Source organism: Oryctolagus cuniculus, chromosome 4 (genome assembly GCF_051225735.1).
Source record: "Oryctolagus cuniculus isolate XC-2025 breed Fujian yellow rabbit chromosome 4, ASM5122573v1, whole genome shotgun sequence".
NCBI lineage: Eukaryota > Metazoa > Chordata > Mammalia > Lagomorpha > Leporidae > Oryctolagus > Oryctolagus cuniculus.
The window spans coordinates 40,956,534-40,976,197 of record NC_142870.1 but is presented as its reverse complement, the minus strand read 5'-3'; the positions used below and the strand labels follow the sequence as shown (position 1 = coordinate 40,976,197).

General features: G+C 37.4%; 1 pseudogene; it reads right to left on the bottom strand.

The window, feature by feature from the left end:
• Nucleotides 1-9,253: 9,253 nt before the first annotated feature.
• The window catches only part of LOC149126957 (eukaryotic translation initiation factor 2 subunit 3-like), a 102,123-nt pseudogene continuing 91,712 nt past the window's right edge, over nt 9,254-19,664 (bottom strand).

Genomic DNA, 19,664 nt, shown 5'->3' with positions numbered 1-19,664 from the left:
AAATGCATCATGCTGAGGATCTCTTTTGGTCATGGTTACTAGTGGTCCTATGAGCTTCCTGTACTAGGATGTGTCTGTCCTTATCCAAACCCGGAAAGTTCTCTGCTAGTATCTCACTAAAAAGGCCTTCTAATCCTTTCTCTCTCTTCATGCCTTCAGGAACTCCTAGAACCCGAATGTTGGGTTTTTGAATAGTATCCTGTAGATTCCCAACAATATTTTTTAGATTTCTAATTTCCTCTTCTTTTCTTTGGCTTGACTGTATACTTTCTTGTGTTCTGTCTTCTAAGTCTGATATTCTCTCTTCTGTCTCACTGACTCTCTCTAATGTGTTTGTCATTTGATCTATTGAGTTCTTCATTTCATTTTGATTTCTCTTCACTATCACACTTTCCTGTTCTACTAGTTTCTGCATTTCATTTTAATTCCTCCTTAAGATTTCATTTTCATGAGAAAGATTTTCTATCCTTTTCCAGTAAGGACTTCTGTAGTTCAAGAATTTGTTTTTGAAAACTACTAAATGTTCTTATCATAATTTTTTTGAAATCCTTATCTTGCATTTTTTCTATCTCATCATCTTCATAATCTTATCTTGGGGTATCTTTTTCACTTGGGGGCATCATAATGTCTTCCTTGTTCTTGTTCCCTCAGTTTCTGTGTTTGTTGCTTGGCATTATGGAGATATTCTTTGAATTCTTCTTCCCTCTCTGTGGTGTTTTTTTTTCTTGTTACACTATGACTGTGTTAAGTGGACTGTCTGCTTTAGGAAGAGCCTTAGAGGCTTGAGGCTTGAGATGGGTGGGGCCAGAGAGCTCTGCTTGGTTCTTCAGGATTAAGAGTGTGCCAAAGGTGACACACTCAGGTTAGATGTGATAAATCTCTCTCTCTCTCTCTCTCTCTCTATATATATATATATATATATATATATATTTTTTGATTCAGGAGGGAAGTAATACTGCACAGCTGAGCAGAATTGAAGGTAGCCAGCTTCCGATCTCTGCCTTCTGTGGGTATATCATTCGTCTGCTTTTTCCCAAGGACCACATAAGGAATCTGTTCTGCCCTCAGTGTAGGCTCAAATTCTCCTGCAATCTCCCACCGGATTGCCAAGATTACCGAATTGAAGCATCTCTGGAGAGTACTCACGTGAACACTGTGAGTTCTCTCACCCACTGTCTCTTTTTTCACCGCCTCAGTTCATTAGCTCCACTCATTCACTAAGTCCTAACCTCCTCTTATTTCACTCCTCCAGAGTCAGATTTTTCTGTTTGACTGAGGGCGGGCACAACCCTGAGGTCACGCACCTTTTACACATGTCAAAAATGGTGCCTGCTCTTTGTCTCCTGCTCCCCTTTGCGAGGTGGGTGGAGAGAGACCATACTGGTCCCTTTTTTTCCCCCTCTCTCCTGTAGTTAGTCTGGTGAACTTTCCCCAGTGGGGCTTCAAGCCGTTTCCCCGCTGATGTCTTGGGTTACTGAGCTCACCTCCCTTTCCAGTGCAGATGTGTAGACTCTGCTGTTGGGCTTCAGAGCCGTGGGCATCCTTGCTCTACCCGCAGGTCATCTGTGTCACATCCACTAGATCTGGAAGAGTTTCCTCTGCATTTTTTTCCCTGAGTCTTTCCCTGAAATTACCGTAACTCCACTTTTATTAACCTATCTTTTCCCAGACTATCAGTGTGCGTCCTCACTATTCCACCATCTTCATAAATGTATTCTTTCATACTCAAAAATTTTGTGTGTTTTATTAGTCATAAAAGTGTTAATTTAGGACATCTGCCATTCTATGAGTCGGCCGTGTATCCTGCTTCCCATGTTGGATCATTCTCTCCTTTTTAATCCTATCAGTTTGTATTAGCAGACACTAGTCTTGTTTATGTGATCCCTTTGACCTTAATCCTATCATTATGATCAATTATGAACCGAAACTAATCACTTTAACTAGTGAGATGGCATTGGTACATGCCACCTTGATGGGATTGAATTGGAATCCCCTGGCACGTTTCTAACTCTACTGTTTGGGGCAAGTCCTATTGAGCATGTGCAGAACTGTACATCTCCTCCCTCTCTTATTCCCACTCATATATTTAACAGGGATCACTTTTCAGTTAAATTTAAACACCTATGAATCAGCCCTTAAGGCATTCGGATCCGGCTAAAAAGCCCATGAGTGTATTTCAGTCATGGAAAGCCAAGACACTCTGGCCAAAAAAAAAAAAAAAAAAAAAAAAGTTAGGAAGGACCTAAATGAAAAATCTATGTGAGTGAGATCCCAGTGGAGAGAATGGGCCATCAAATAAGGAGGTACCTTTTTCTGAAGGGAGGAGAGAACTTCCACTTTGATGATGATCTTCTCTAAATAAGATCAGAGTTGGCGAGCTCAAAAGGTTTCCATAGCCTTGGCAACTCATGACAAGAGTCTAGGGTGATTACTGATGCCATAAACAAGAGTGTCAATTGTTAAATCAACAACAGGAGTCACTGTGCACTTACTCCCCATGTAGGATCTCTGTCCTAAATATGTTGAACTATGTGAATTAATGCTATAACTAGTACTCAAACAGTACTTTACACTTTGTGTTTCAGTGTGGGTGCAAACTATTGAAATCTTAGTATATCTTAAATCGATCTTCTGTATATAAAGATAATTGAAAATGAATCTTGATGATAATGGGATGGGAGAGTGAGCTGGAAATGGGAGGGTTGCAGGTTGGAGGGAAGTTATGGGGGAGAAAGCCACTGTAATCCAAAAGCTATACTTTGGAATTTTATAGTTATTAAATAAAAGTTAAAAAAAAGAAAAAAGAAAAAAAAGAAAAATTGGAATTGAATCTGCTATCATTTAACCTTTAAGCAAACAAGTACCTGTTTTTAATTAAGTTTTCAATGGAAAGATATGGTATTGTATCAATAAATATTTGGTTCAACTCATAAAAAACAATGTTAATTTTAATGAACTTCATTGATTTCATCCTTTTTTTCTCAATTCTTTTCAATTCTTCATCAATTTTTTTCTTCTCTGTTGAAGAACTCACTTCCTTTTCACCCTAAACCATATAATCACTTTTATTTACTATAAGCTTTTTGTTTATTAATCTTTCACATTTAATTCTATATGTCTATGCTTAATTTTGTTGTGTACTGTAGGTAGGGGTTTGGTCATTTCCTCATGACACTAAGGTGGCATACTTGAGATAATAAATATGCAGTTTAGTTTCTACATTGAGTTTTGTTGTTTTGTGTATTCTTTTGCAAGTATCAAAGTAATGTATTCTATGTATCTTCTCATGTAAGCATTTTAATTTACTTATCTTCTCTAGATAGTCTTATCTTTTGTGCCTTTGCACTTTTTTAAAAGATTTATTCATTTATTTGATAAGCAGAGTTACAGAGAGTCAGAGGCAGAGACATTGAGAGAGGGCTAAGGGTCCTCCTTTGGCTGGTTCACTCCCCAAATGGCCATATGGCTGCAGCTGGGCTGATTTGAAGCCAGGAGCTTGAAGCTTCTTCCAGGTCCCCTATGTGGATGCAGGGGACCAAGGATTTGGATCATCTTCCGCTGTTCTCCAAGTCACATTAGCAGGGAGCTGGACTTGAAGTGTAGCAGCCAGGACTTGAAGTGGTGCCTATCTGGAATGCTGGCACTGCATGCAACACTTTTGCCTGCTGCCAGAGAGCTGGCCTCCTTTCCTTTGCATTTCAACATACACTTTAGAATTTGCCTGTCATTGTGTCAGAAAAGAAATTTGGAACTTGTATTTGCATTATTGTTGGGAAGGCCCCTTGCTAGGCTTGGTCCAGGCTTTTATTTTCATTTGTGAAAGAATTCATGGAGGACATATAGGAAAATGTGAGCAGAGCAGGAAGATCTGTTTTAAGACAAAGGGGAAGTACACACTCAGACATGAGCAAAGGCAAGTTCATGATAGAGTGAGCTGTCATTTATAAGATTTGGGTTATCTTTCAACAGGATAGGGGCTGGTGCATGGGTTGATGTCTAAGTGAACACTCAAAGAAGGCAGAGTTCGAGATAGGGCTTAAATAACATTCACTTCCATGCCCATTTTTTGGAAATTTCAGAAGTGACATTGCAACTGCTGAGTGATGGGAGTGGGGTTCAGATTCATGATGTGAGTGGATATGCCCAGCTTGCAGCCATACATATGGATTACTTCTAGCTGATCCTACCGTGGCAGCTGCAACTGTATGGAAGAGGTAGGGTTTGAGTGGAGCTGGTCTATGGCTTCAGGAGTTGCTGGCAACACTCAGTTTCTTATTACCCACAAACTACCTGCCTACATTATTATCAACATTTAGGGAAAATCGTCATCTTTGCAATAATGAGTACTATAACTACATCATTGTAGTTTACTCTGTTTAAGTCTTTAAATATTAAACAGTAACATTTTTAATGTTCTTATTAGCAGGGGTAGATATAAATAAATATTTCATTGCATATATCCCTAGTTTATAATATGTGATATTACTGTAAATGTATTCCTTTTAAATGTAATTCCCTAATTCCTTTGTGTATATAATGAAATAAGTGTTTCTTTCATATTGATCCTATATAACTCAATACAAAGGAAGTCACTCCATTTTTTTAAATTTATTGAAAATTTAGCTTGTAGGGCCAGTGTCGTGGCTCACTTGGTTAATCCTCCACCTGTGGCGCCAACATCCCATATGGGCACCGGTTCTAGTCCAGGTTGCTTCTCTTCCAGTCCAGCTCTCTGCTGTGGCCTGAGAGGTCAGTGGAGGATGGCCCAGGTGCTTGGGCCCCTGCACCACATGGAGACCAGGAAGATGCACCTGGCTCCTGGCTTCGGATTGGTGCAGCGCTGGCCATAGTGGCCCTTTGGGGAGTGAACTAACGGAAGGAAGACCTTTCTTTCTGTCTCTCTCTGTGTCTTTAACTCTACCTGTCAAATAAATTAAAAAAATTTTTGCTTGTATATCCTCTGCATATACATGGGTCATCTATAAATACGTTTATCTTTCTAATCATCATATATGAATATAGTTTATCATTTGCTCTCTTAGTTTAATCTTCCAATACATAGTTAAATAGCAACTAGTAGAGCAGGCAGTCTTGTTTCTTTCCTAATTTAAAAGAAAAATTCTTTCAGTGTGTCACTATTATACATGATTTTGAGTGAAGCTTTTCTATTCCCAAAAGATGAAAGGAATATACATAGTTGGCTACAAAATTTTGTCATATGGAGTTTCCTTGAAGACTGTTCTTTTGAGGTAGTTACATACAGTTTTCTCTTTTATTTAGTTGATGTGGTAAATTGTGTTGTCTGATTTGCAAATGTTAAACAGATCTCACTTTTCCATAGGAGCAAAATAACTTCACTGTGGTATGCTAATCTTGCAATGATTTACTAAACATCATTTATTAACAGGTTACATACAAATCTTATGAGTATGAGAAAAATTTGCGTGAACTTGGCTTCTCTTTGGTAAATGATAGGATCTGTAGAAATTACTTGGAAAAGTTTTTTTCTTTCTAATATCCAGAAGGGTTCTCTTATTTCTAGTTATTTTATTTGTTCTATTTTTCCTATTTACTCATATAATTTCATGATTTAGGTATTTTGTGATAAAAAAAGGATTTTGGTAACCATTCAAAGTTGTGACTTATGTTGAAGTTTTGGTATGATTCATCAAGCTTGTTTAGCTTTCATAATTATTTCAATACTAAAATACCTTGTTCCTACCTCAGGCAAAAATATCTTTTTCTTTAATTAGTGGAGTGATTAAAATCATTAATCTATTGAATAAAATATGGAATTCATTATGAATGAAGACACAACCTATTAATATAACTGAGGACATAGTGTAGTAAATAAATTAATATTGTAAAATTATCCAAATTGAATGCACATTACATCAGAATACATTCTACAATTACATACAATCGAGTTTGGATAAGTGTAAATCATGTTTGAACTGAAAATTTTATAATTGTGGATTTCTCCATGAACACTTCCCATTAAGGATGATAATGGTTGCAAGGCTCCTAAACTTGTTTAGACAATTCCTTTTGAAACAATAATTGTTATCATTATTCTGTTATCACTAGTATTGTGCCATTTTTCCGCAAAACTAGATTTTAAGAGTTATGCTTCAAGAGGTACAGTTGTTTCTTTAGTGAAAGGGAAGGGTATCTTTTATGCTTATCATTTACACCATATCTGATGTAGGTCAGATATCTTTTACACCCAATCTATCTCTTGTCATTATTAGCATCTTCAAGGCCCATTTTGAAGATACATCACACAACCTGCCTAAAAGCCTTCTACATGATTAGAGCCACTGGTCACCACATATTCATGTTAGGTTAGGCGTGTCCAAGTTTATGCCCCTTGCCTTGATATCATTTTTAATAGCTCTCCTTCATACTCTCAAAATAGATTTCAATAGTTTCTCTTGCAATCTCAAAAATGTCTCATTTTGGACATTATATGACACACTTCTGTAATGCACTCTGATAACTACAAGTTAGATTTTTTTTTTTTTCAAACAATTTCCTGCCCTGGTAAATCCCTTTACCAATTATCCAACACTCAAAAATACCAAAGGAAAACAAGCTACTTCTTGATGTATCCTGAGAATTCATGCAGTGTTTTTCTACCACATTCACTTGATGATGGTAAATATTGATTCAAACTCGTTATGCAGAAACAGTTCTCAGCATTGTCCTGCAGTCCCTTATACATTTAGGCTGAGATATCTCTTCTATTCCCTGCAACACTTCGTCCAAATTTACACTGGATAGACCATTACAAACCTTCTGCTCACCTCCTTATCGCTGACAGGAAATGTCTGCCCTTACATCACAAAAAGGTAGCAAATCAGTGATCCCATTTATATCACCTTGCTTACTGATATGTCTAACTCCACAAGTGGCTTCAATTGCTGCTTTGTAGAAAAGATTCATTATCCTTATACAAATGATCTTTTTTCCCTTTTCTATACTTTAAATTATTTTTTTAAATTGTATTTAAGTTATACAAGTTTCAGGTATTTCATATATATAGATTTAGGGACAGAGTGATACTCCTCTCCCACTGTTCCTCCATCCCACACTCCAACCCTTCCTCCTCCTCCCTCTTGTATTCCCACTCTTCATTTTTACAAAGATCTATTTTCAATTTACTTAATGATCACATGGTTATCCCTAACTAAGCAAAGGAGTTCAACAAATAGCGTGAAGAAGAAAAATAAAACAACAACAACCAAAACCTTTCTCTAAATGGAAAAGATAGGGCTGTAAACAATCATAGAACATCAAAATTTCTATCTCACTCCAATACATTTCAGGTATTATCTCTTATCTCCTTACTATTTTTATATAGGCCTTTGAATTTCTTTTCTTTTCTTTTATTTATTTGAAAGACAGAGTTACAGAGAGAGGTAGAGACAGATAGAGAGGTTTTCCATCCACTGGTTCACTCCCTAGATGACCACAACAGCAGGAGATTCTTCCAGGTCTCCCACTTGGGTGTAGGGGTCCAAGCACTTGAACCATCTTCTACTGCTTTCCCAAGCCATAGCAGAGAGCTGAATCGGAAGAGGAGCAGTTGGGACTAGAACCGGCGCCCATATGATGCTGGCATTTCAGGCCAGGGCTTTAACCCGCTGTGTCACACAGCCGGCCTGGGCCTTTGAATTTCTACACACTTCTAATTATTTTCCTTCAGTGTCCTCCTATTCTTTTCCTGCCTCTCCCTCTAATATTCTTGATTCAATCTTTTAATTTCTTTCTCACATGCTATAAAGATATAGAAGTAATTATTTCACATTTGAATGTTTTCTCACTTAATAAATGACACCATCATCCACATCAACACTCAGAATAAACATTACTATTCTTTTCCTTTCACTTATGTCACTGGCCCAACCAAGGTGTCTTTAACTTTTTGTTCAATCATCTCTGCTTCATCCAGCCACATATTTTTTTTTTTGATTTGCTCCACTCTTTTTCTTATCAAACTTACTTTAACAATGTAATAACTCATTGAGTTAACTCTTTCTTCCCTTCTATTTTTATGCCAGATGGTAGTTAAGTGACAAAAGTGTGTATGTGCTTATTTCATTTAATCCATCTACTATTAAAGTTATGATAGAATGAACTTGAAAAAATTAACATTAAGTAATTTTGTATTCAACCTCTTTACATTTTTTAATGGCTAACTTAAATATTATAGTGAGAATTATTAGATGATAGTCAACTTAGAATTCAGGTTTCCCTATGTGTATATATTATAACAGCTGATATCATAAATGTATTTGCTTCCTCCTTTATTATACCATTTTGCTACATATTTTGTTTTTGTACAAGTGTTACTCAAAAATGTTTAATTATCTTTATTGATATTATTATTATGGGTGTCTTAAACAGTTTACTTTCTTGTACAATGATTAAGATATAGTTGCATTCTTTGAACAACTATATTTATCATTTCTGTTGCTCTTCATTGCTTACTGTAAATTCAAATTGCAATTTTAGCATTGCCCTTTAGTAAACTATCTTCCTTAGGCATTTCAGATAATAGAGGATCTTTGAAAACAAATCATCTTAACTTCTTTGTATATGTTGCAATGCATTATTACTGTATAATATAATATGTATTTTATAATATATAATAAAGGATCTGCTTTGATGATACTTTTTCAGTTACTATATAATTTTCAGATAGTATATAATTAAAGGATATACTTTGATAATAGATTTCAGTTAACAGATTTTCTTTTTTCATCACCTTACAAAAGCTGTTCTATTTCTTAGCAATATTGCTTTAAATATAAATCAGTCTATTCTTACTGCAGTTTCCCTATATTTAATTTTATTTTTCTTCTCTAGGTTCTTTAAGATTTTCTTTTTTCCTTTTGCTTTTAACATTTTGAAAATGGGTTCTGTGGTATAGTGTTCTTTGTGCTTACCTTGCTTGAGATTTGCTGGCCATCTACAGTTTCCTTATGGTAACATTTTGGAAAATTTTGGTGAACATTAAAGCCATTTTCTATTTTATCTTGCTTATTTTTGGAACTTCATTTCTAGATTTGCAACACTACTTGATATTGTACAACACTTCCCTGTGTATCTCTTTATATATTTTTATTCATTTTTCCAACTTTTCCACAGACTTTTGCTTCTTCACTTAAAGCTCCCCCAAAAACATTTTTTAAAAAGAAAAATGAAAAGCTTTATTTTAAACAGGTTCAGTAGTATGTGTGCTACAAAAAGGCTGGTTGTAGCAGTTTCATCTCAAACCTGCCTTGATGTATAAATTAGACATTATTTCAGCTGAAATGTAGATCTATCATTTTACCTGATCCAACATACCAATTTTTACATTTATTGTAGGCTCTTTTCAGTCCTAGAGGTTAAATTTTCATCAACAGCTAATGAGAATAACCTTACAGCTACCTACTAAGGTAATGAACTGTGAAATTAATCCCCTAGTATTACTACGAAAATATACCCCTAGGTTGTAAGAGAAATTCCAACTTCATCCAAATGTATTGTTTAACTGGGATTCTTCAGTCATCATCTACTGTTGGCTTAATTGTCACTCTTCTTCTTATCTGACCCCACCCAGTTAAACGCCAGTGCTTCTCAACTCTTCGGCTAAGGGCAATTTTCTCTCCTACTTCTGTGCATACAGTGTTAGTCAAAACAATTTCGCCCAAATCAGCCTTGACAGCACGGACTCTCCCCAATGTGAACAGGGATCCAATATTCACCATGAGCACTTCATTCTTAGACAGCTTTTGTACTTTCGCTGCTTTCTTGATTCCTTCAGTGCATATACCTAGAAGGCGTCTAAGCAGGAAATATGAAATTCCCAATTCTTTTTTTTTATATCTTCTTTTTTTTAAATTTTTTTAACTTTTATTTAATGAATATAAATTTCCAAAGTACGATTTATGGATTACAATGGCTTCCCCCCCATACTGTCCCTCCCACCCACAACCCTCCCCTTTCCCACTCCCTCTCCCCTTCCATTCACATCAAGATTCATTTTCGATTCTCTTAATATACAGAAGATCAGCTTAGTATACATTAAGTAAGGATTTCAACAGTTTCCTCCCACACAGAAACATAAAGTGAAAAATAATAGATGATTTTTTTAAATGATAATGAAATCAGATCAGACCTATTGTCATGTTTAATCCCAGTGAAAGTCAAGTTGGGAGTTGATAATTTCTTTTTTTTTTTTTTTTTTTTTTTTTTTTTTTTACAGAGGATCAGTTTAGTATGCATTAAGTAAAGATTTCAACAGTTTGCACCCCCATAGAAACACAAAGTGAAATATATTGTTTGAGTACTCGTTATAGCATTAAATCTCAATGCACAGCACATTAAGGACAGAGATCCTACATGAGGAGTAAGTGCACAGTGACTCCTGTTGTTGACTTTACCAATTGACACTCCTGTCTATGGCATCAGTAATCTCCCTATGCTCCAGTCATGAGTTGCCAAGGCTATGGAAGCCCTCTGAGTTCTCCGACTCTTATCTTGTTTAGACAAGGTCATAGTCAAAGTGGAGGTTCTCTCCTCCCTTCAGAGAAAGGTACCTCCTTCTTTGAAGACCTGTTCTTTCCACTGGGATCTCACTCACAGAGATCTTTTGCCAGAGTGTCTTGGCTTTCCATGCCTGAAATACTCTCATGGGCTTTTCAGCCAGATCCGAATGCCTTTAGGGCTGATTCTGAGGCCAGAGTGCTATTTAGGACATCTGCCATTCTATGAGTCTGCTGAGTATCTCACTTCCCATGTTGGATCACTCTCCCCTTTATTTATTCTATCGGTTAGTGTTAGAAGGTACTAGACTTGTTTATGTGCTCCCTTTGACTCTTAGTCCTTTCATTATGATCAATTGTGAACTGAAATTGATCACCTGGACTAGTGAGATGGCATTGGTACATGCCACCTTGATGGGATTGAATTGGAATCCCCTGGTATGTTTTTAACTCTACCATTTGGGGCAAGTCAGCTTGAGCATGTCCCAAATTATACATCTCTTCCCTCTCTTATTCCCATATTATGTTTAACAGGGATCACATTTCAGTTAATTTTCAACACTTAAGAATAACTGTGTATTAATTACAGAATGAAATCCCCAATTCTGTAAAGATTTCAGGTAAAGCTCCAACTGCACCAAGCACCTGTCCCACCATTCTGTCAGCATGGCACAAAGTAGGGTCAATTTTTGTTCTGACTCCAATAAAATTGCCTGGAGCAGCATACTGAAGATCATTATGCTCCGCAAAAAGTGACACAATTTTGGAAAAGACTGGTTTACACATGAGTTTTCCTTCACTGTCTTTGGACTGTACAACACTTCACTGTGTATCTCTTTATATATTTGTATTCATTTTCCAACTTTTTCACAGACTTCTGCTTCTTCCCTTAAAGTTCCCCCAAAACATTTTGAGCAGCCTCTTTCTCTCCATTAGCACTCCACAAATGTTAGTTGCCTGAAAATATGTGAAAAACTATCTTCACCTAACTTGATAAAGAGAAGGGCTTTTTGGAATGGAATCGAGAAGCTCAAAGACTAAACAGGAGAGCTAGAGTAAGTAAATCAAATTAAAGCAATACATTTTTTATTACAATAATCTTTAGGGGCATTGCTGCCACTGTTATTTCAACTGCCTATGTTCTTCTTACTAGTAGTACACTACAATACATGGATTTTCCTTAGTTTGCCACTAGACATCTGTCTATAATGAAACTATGGAAAAATATCACAAAGAACACATAAGGATTTTCCTTCCTCAAGCTGCCAGTTAAATGAATTATTCAACAGAGAGCATGATATGTCTACATGAACTTTGAGAGATACTTTAGGTCATTACTTTTCCACAAAAGGGAGGAACCTGACCAACTGATAAACCATAGTAATCCTCTCTACTTCATGTTACACAATTGGATCATGAAAGTCTCAGTATCTCAACATTTAACACACTCTCTGCTTTTATAAGCCCACCCTGCTCTGTCCTTAAAGTTTCTGTCGGTTGGGGCCAGCACTGTGGCACAGCAGGTTATGCTGCCACCTGCAATGCTAGCAGCCATTATGGCTGCTGGTTCAAGTCCTGATTACTCTACTTCTGATCTATCTCCCTGATAATATACCTGGGAAAAGCAGCAGAAGATGGCCCTCCCATATGGGGGATGTGTAGTTCCAGGCTCTTGGTTTAGGCCTAGCTCATCCTTGGCTGTTGTGGCCACTTGGCTAGTGAACCAGCAGATGGGAGATCTCTCTCTCTCTCTTTCTGTAAGTCTGCCTTTTAAAAAAGTAAAAAAAAAAAAATGTTAAAAAACAAATAAACAAAATTCTGCCTGCAATTCCCCTATTTTTCAATTAACTGATTATGGCAAAAGACCATATTCTTCTTCTTTTTAGGATTCCATAATTTGGATTTCACAAATTTTGGAATTTGGATTTTGACAAAATTTAAGATTTTCACAATTTGTAAATTAATAGGTTTATCAAAAAACTTAGACTCGCAAGCAGAAATTAGTATTTCAATTAATTATACCTGTGGTTTATTAAAATTGTATATTTCACAAGTGACATGTGAGAGGCTTATAACATTTACAGCAGTTGAGATAGATTTCAAAGTTGGGAACTTCAGAATTGACCATCACTGAATGATTGGTCATAGCTATCATACAGGATTTGTGTGTTCCTCAACATTCATTTCCTTCCCAGAACCTCAAAATGTGACCTTATTTTAGAATAGGGTCATTGCAGATATGATCAATTAAGGTGAAATATTGGCACAGAATGGGGCATTAATCTAATATGACAGATGTGCTTTTAAGAGGGGAAGAGGAGACAAAAAATAGAGTCATATAAGAAGAATGTCATATGACATCAGAAGGTAGATATTGATTTATACTATCACAAACCAAGGAATGTCAGGAATTGTCAACAAACTGTAGAATCTAGGAGAACCTATCATAAATGCATGGAACAGAGATTTGTCAGAACCATGATGATTATCCATTTCTGTCTACATCTTGATTTCAGATTTCTAACTTTCGAAACTATGAGAGAATTTTTTTGCTACCGAGTTTGTTATTATAACCATATGAAACCAATACAGCCATATGTTATCTTCAAGGTGAAATAACCCAAGGTTGCTGAATAAAGGAGGTTGATATATTTAGATAATGGCACATGACATACTGCATTATATGTAGGAGAATATTAAGTCAATTATCAGACAGCCATAGCAGAAATTTTGGAAGTATAACAACTATATAAAACCAAGGATATGGTGAAACTTAGTTAGCAAAGTATAAATTAGTTGTAGTCTTAAATATAATTAAATTTATAATTGCAATGATGTGTCTTGAGAATAAACTGATGATGAGATACTGAGCAAATTTGAGTTCCAACAGTTTTGTTTTTATTTATTTTTATTTTTTTTAATGGGCAGAGTGGACAGTGAGAGAGAGACAGAGAGAAAGGTCTTCCTTTTCCATTGGTTCACCCCCAATGGCCGCTGTGGCCAGTGTGCTGCGGCCAGCACGCTGCGGCCAGCACGCTGCGGCCAGCGCACCACACTGATCTGAAGCCAGGAGCCATGTGCTTCCTCCTGGTCTCCCATGTGGGGGCAGGGCCCAAGCACTTGGGCCATCCTCCACTGCACTCTTGGGCCACAGCAGAGAGCTGGACTGGAAGAGGAGGAACTGGGACAGAATCCAGCACTCCAACTGGGACTAGAACCCAGTGTGCTGGCACTGCAGGCAGAGGATTAGCCTATTGAGCCACGGCGCTGGCCTGTTCATGCAGTTTTAATTGGTCATATTATATGGGAGCCATAAGAATTTCCCAGATTGTGCTTAAAATATATATATTAAAGGGCCATTGTTGTGGCACAGTAGGTTTAACTTCCCCTTGTAATGCTAGCATCCAATTTCAGAGTGCAGGTTTAAGTTGTGGCTGCTCCACTTCTAATTCAGCTCTATACTAATGTCCCTGGGAAAGCAGCAAAAAATGGTCCAAGCTGTTGGGTCCCTGACACCCACATTGGAGACCCAGATATAGTTCCAGAGTTTTTGCTTCAGCTTTATCCAGCCCCTTTTGTTGAAACCATTTGGGGAGTGAATCGCCAAATTGATCACGTTTCTCTCTCTGGACCTTCCTCTTTCACTACCACACTGTCTTTCAAAAAATAGATCTTTTAAAGAGGGGAGTGGGGAGAGAGAGAGAGAGAGAGAGAGAGAGGACTAATTTTAAAGGAATTAAGTAAATCATTTAAATCATTGGGAAGAATCAGTAGAACTTATTTTCATGAAGTATCTCTGCTACAGTCTTATCTGGGCCATGACTAAAGAAATGATTTTGATTACTCTGGCATAGAGACACCAACTATATTGTTGGTCTCCATTATATTCTATTTGGTAAAACCAGAAAAGAAAATTCCAAACGCTGAATATTGTGATAGAGTTGTTTAAAGTTCTCTTTTATGTCCCAGACTCAGGTGAAAGTCACTCAGAATTCAAATTTCTTATGGGATGAATTGCAATATGTTTTCATCATTTGTCTAAAAGTACTTAAAAGCTGGGGTATATTATCATTGCTTTATGAGATATTAATTCTAATACTATTAAAGTGAGTTTAATTATTACACATATGATATCATGGTTATTTTCCCCTTCAGACACAGAAGTTAAAGAACGCTTAATAATTGCAAAAGCTTATATGAGCTACCAAAGGATTAAAAAATTAACTAGATAAAATAATAGACTCTCCTTCCCATCACTTGAATTCAGTATTTAATTCAGTATTCAGTAGCTTGAATTCTTGAGAATGACTTAGTGGGGGAGAGAACAGAAAACATTATTCAGAGAGCTCAAAACAGACTGTCTTTGGCAATTCTAATAACAAAAAGGACACAAAATGCACATGCTACATAATCATTAGAACAACACTTTCTCTTCAGGTGTTTGAATGACATCTGAATTAGAACAGAGCTCAGGTGATTATTGGTTTACAGAAGCTTATTAAGAGGTGGCACCCAAGCTATTTACTGTAGATTACATTATATTTCAAGCAATAATATTAGAAATTATTTTGTGATATTATAAATGATTTTGAACATTATAATGAACTAATTTGAAAATAGCCTTTGCATAGGAATATTCTTACTTGGAATCTATAGTGGATTTCTAATACTGTCACAGTAGGAATTACTTTTTACCTGACCCAGTGTAAAACATTGCTGGAACTTTGTGGAAATAATTTTTTAAGACATATTTTTATGAGAGAGAAGGGGGAGAGAGAGAAAAGAGAGAGAGAGAGAGAGAGAGAGAGGGAGACACACACACATTTTTTTTTTTTGGACAGGCAGAGTGGACAGTGAGAGAGAGAGACAGAAAGAAAGGTCTCTCATGAGGGTGCAGGGCCCAAGGACTAGGGCCACAGCAGAGAGCTGGCCTGGAAGAGGAGCAACCGGGACAGAATCCGGAGTCCGGACTGGGACTAGAACCCAGGGTGCCGGTGCCGCAGGCGCAGGATTAGTCTTTTGAGCCATGGCGCCGGCCCCGTAGAAATAATTTTAATCTCAAAATATAGGCTTTGGGTCCGACTACGTGGTGCAGTAGGTTAATCCTCCACCTGCGGCACCAGCATCCAATATGGGCGCCAGTTATAATTCTGGCTGCCCCCTTCCAATCCAGCTCTCTGCTGTGGCCTGGGAAAGCAACTGAAGACGGCCCAGGTGCTTGGGCCCCTGCACCCACATGGGAGACTGGGGAGAAGTACCTAGCTCCTTGCTTCAGATCGGCGTAATTCCAGCTGTTGCAGCCATTTGGGGAGAGAACCAATGGAAGGAAGACCTTTCTCTCTGGCTCTCCCTCTCACTGTCAGTAACTCTGCCTCTCAAATAAATAAATAAAATCTTTTAAAAAATACAGGTATTTATCTCCTGGGTAAGGACTAAAATTTCAGTACAGATGGTGTAGCCCAGAAGACGTCACTGGGGAAAAAAACAATGCCCCCTCCAACAACAACAACAACAAAAATCATGGTAAGGCAGATACAGAAGTATGCTTCTGATACATTTGAAGGAAGGTGTGGTTCTGCCACTAGGACTGCTGATTGAGCTACTCAATATTTCAGTTCTAATTCTAAAGGGATAGTAAGGTAAATCTCTCTCTCTCTCTCTCTCTCTCTCTCTCTCTTTTTTTTTTTTTTTTTTGACAGGCAGAGTGGACAGTGAGAGAGAGAGACAGAGAGAAAGGTCTTCCTTTGCTGTTGGTTCACCCTCTAATGGCCACCGCGGCCGGCGCGCTGCGGCCGGCGCACCGCACTAATCTGATGGCAGGAGCCAGGTACTTCTCCTGGTCTCCCATGGGGTGCAGCGCCCAAGCACCAGGGCCATCCTCCACTGCACTCCCGGGCCACAGCAGAGAGCTGGCCCGGTAAGTATCTCTTAAAACAGAACATTTCCTGAATAAGAGAAGCAATGCAATGAGAGCCAATGCATCCCTGTAGTTATGTCAATATTAACACCTTAGATGAAGGAGGCAAAGGGAAGTCTTGAAACCAGATATAGTAATGGCATTTTATCTACTGGTGTGATCATTGGGATTTTGCTCCCAGAATATTGATTGAATGTTTATTCTCTCTTAGTTTTGACAAATAACTTCTCTGTCTGGGAAAAGAAAACTATCCCTACCTGATTGGAGAATCCAAAGCAATTCAGTGTAAATGATATGAATATGGGATTGTAGTGGGTTTTCTGATGCAAAATTAATTGGGACCTCAGGGTGTGGTGCAGTGGGTGTAGCTGCTGCTTGCAACACCAGAGTGCCTATTTGAGTCCTTGTTGATTGCCTTCTGATTTAAGTTCCTGATAATGACTCTGGGAAAGCAGGGGAAGATGATGCTAACATTGTGTGGATGTTCCCAACATAGGAGAATGGAATGGAGTTCCAGGCTTCAGTTTTAGCAAGCCCCAATTGTCGCAGTCATTTGAGGAGTGAACCAACCAATGGGAGACCTTTTTCTCTTTCTTTCTCTCCTTGTCAGTCTGCCTTTAAAATAAATATATCTCTTTTTAAAAATCTTTTAAGTTTATATAAAGGAAACAAATTTTATGTTTCACAATACAGTTTTTTTTTTTTTTTTTTTTTTTTTTTTTTTTGACAGGCAGAGAGAGAGAGAGAGCCAGAGAGAAAGGTCTTCCTTCCATTGGTTCACCTTAAATGGCCGCTACGGCTGGTGCGCTGAACCGATCCAAAGCCAGGAGCCAGGTGCTTATTCCTGGTCTCCCATGTGGGTGCAGGGCCAAAGCACTTGGGCCATCCTCCACTGCCTTCCAGGGCCACAGCAGAGAGCTGGACTGGAAGAGGAGCAACTGGGACAGAACTGACATCCCAACTGGGACTAGAACCCGGGGTCTGGCGCCGCAGGCGGAGGATTAGCCTAGTGAGCTGCGGTGCCGGCCCACAATACAGTTTTAAAAGCAGAATGATGCTCCCTAATCTTCCTCCCTTGCTCCCACTCTCCCTCCTCCTTTCCTTATTTTTCTTTGTCATTTTTACAATGACATTCTTTCAAATTACTTTATAACCACAAGTTTAACCCTCCATTAAGTAAAGAATTCAGCAAGTAGTAAGTAGAGAAACCACTGTTCCTCAAGAGTATAGACAAGGGCTATAAACAATAATCAAATCTCAAAATGTCAATTTTGTTCAATCTATTTTAAGTTGCTGGCTTTAAAAAATATTAAAGTGGGACCATGTAGTCACCCAGCAATGCATGGTGACAAAAAATTGTTTACTTTGAAAGGCATTGGAACTCAAATACTGACATGCTCTTCTCTTACAGATACATGAAAGGAGGCAGTACTAAGGACTACAAAGTATTCAATATGGCAATAAATGAAAACTTTTCCATCTCCTGCCTACTGACACTATTAATTTGTAAAATGAATATGAATAATGTAGGAAAATATAGCTTTGAGAAGGATTTCCCAAGGAAAAACTCCTACAAGGAAGTGATTCTAAAAAAGAACCGTACTGGTATTGTAGAAATTTAAAAATTTAGAAAAAATGACCTAACTTTTCAGACAAGTATTTCCCTTAGTCTAAAAATACTTATTAAAACTGTGAGTTGATTGACAGTTTTGTGCTCAAATGAATCAGATTGTTAATTTCACAAGTACAATGGCATAAATTGGCTAAAAGGCATACAATAATTTGAACTTAGTACATTGTCTGCAAATCAAACATTGCTATTTGAGTTAGAATCATATCAAGCAACTATAATGTAAAATAATTGTTAGTAAAAATGGGAAAAGGAGATCATAAAATATTATCTACTGACTTACTTAAGGTTTATGTGTCCTTAAAATTACATACATAAAGTGAGCGCTTTGTTGTGATTGAAATGATGCAATCACACAAAACCATTATTTCTTACATCGCATATCTCATCAGAAAGTCTTTGGTAAGGTGTATGATTACCTGCACATCTGGAAGAAGGAAATAGTGTTGCTTAGTAAAGAATTTAAATTTCTCTGAATTTACCAGTGCATGTTCCTAAACAAAACATGGGTTTGATCAGGTTTTTATTTAATGTGTTTTAAATGGGATTGATTATAATAGTTGCTCTATTGACTGATTTGAATAGGTAGTCACATTATTAATTACTCTTTTATTCTGAGTTCTTCCTCAAAATGATGCAAATGGAAGGTTTGGCAAATCTAATTGTGTTCTTTTCTCTGAATAGGTGATGTGGGCTAAATTGAAATGTCCAACCTGGGGAGATCAGGTTGGCAATGGAACAGTCAACACATACAGAAAGAAATGTTACATTAGGGAAAGAAAGTAGGGAAAGAAAAGTACACATAAACGTGTACTCATAAAAAAGAATACCATGCTTTTACTGAGAGAATATCTCAAAGCAATAGAATAACACTCTTAACTTTTTCTTTCATGATCAGTATTGAAAGAAAACCAAGTGAGTTTTGGTGCTGTTTGTTTTACCCCTGAGAGGAATAGAATTGAAGGTGCAATATAAGATTTACTGGAAGTTTATATGTGAGTAGTAAGCAGAAATGAAGTCAACTGATATCTTCTGATTATCTAAATTTCTAATATCAAGGGGGATATATTTTCTTAACTATGTTTCATCACATTTATTGTTTATAGTGTTGATAAAAATTCTATCTTTGAAACCACATGTACCAATAAGTAAAAACTGTAGCTAGAAATTTCATTCTGTAAATTTAGATAGCACTGGGCCAGCACAGTGGCGTGGTGGGCTAAGCCTCTGCCTGAGGTGCTGGAATCCCTATGGGCACTGGTTTGTGTCTTGGCTGCTCCTCTTCCCATCCACCTTTCTGCGATGGCCTGGGAAAGCAGCAGAAGACGGCACAAGTGCTTGTGACCCTGTACCCGCGTGGGAGACATGGAAGAAGCTCCTAGCTATTACTTTGATCCGCCCAGCTCTGGTCATTGCAAACATCTGGGGTGAACCAGGCATATAGAAGACCTCTCTTTCTGTCTCTCTCCCTTGCTGTATGTAACTCTACCTCTCAAATAAATAAATAAAATCATTAAAAAATTTCAGATAGCATTTTGTTAAGGAAACTTCTTAGGTATAACATGAAAGAATCAGAGGTATT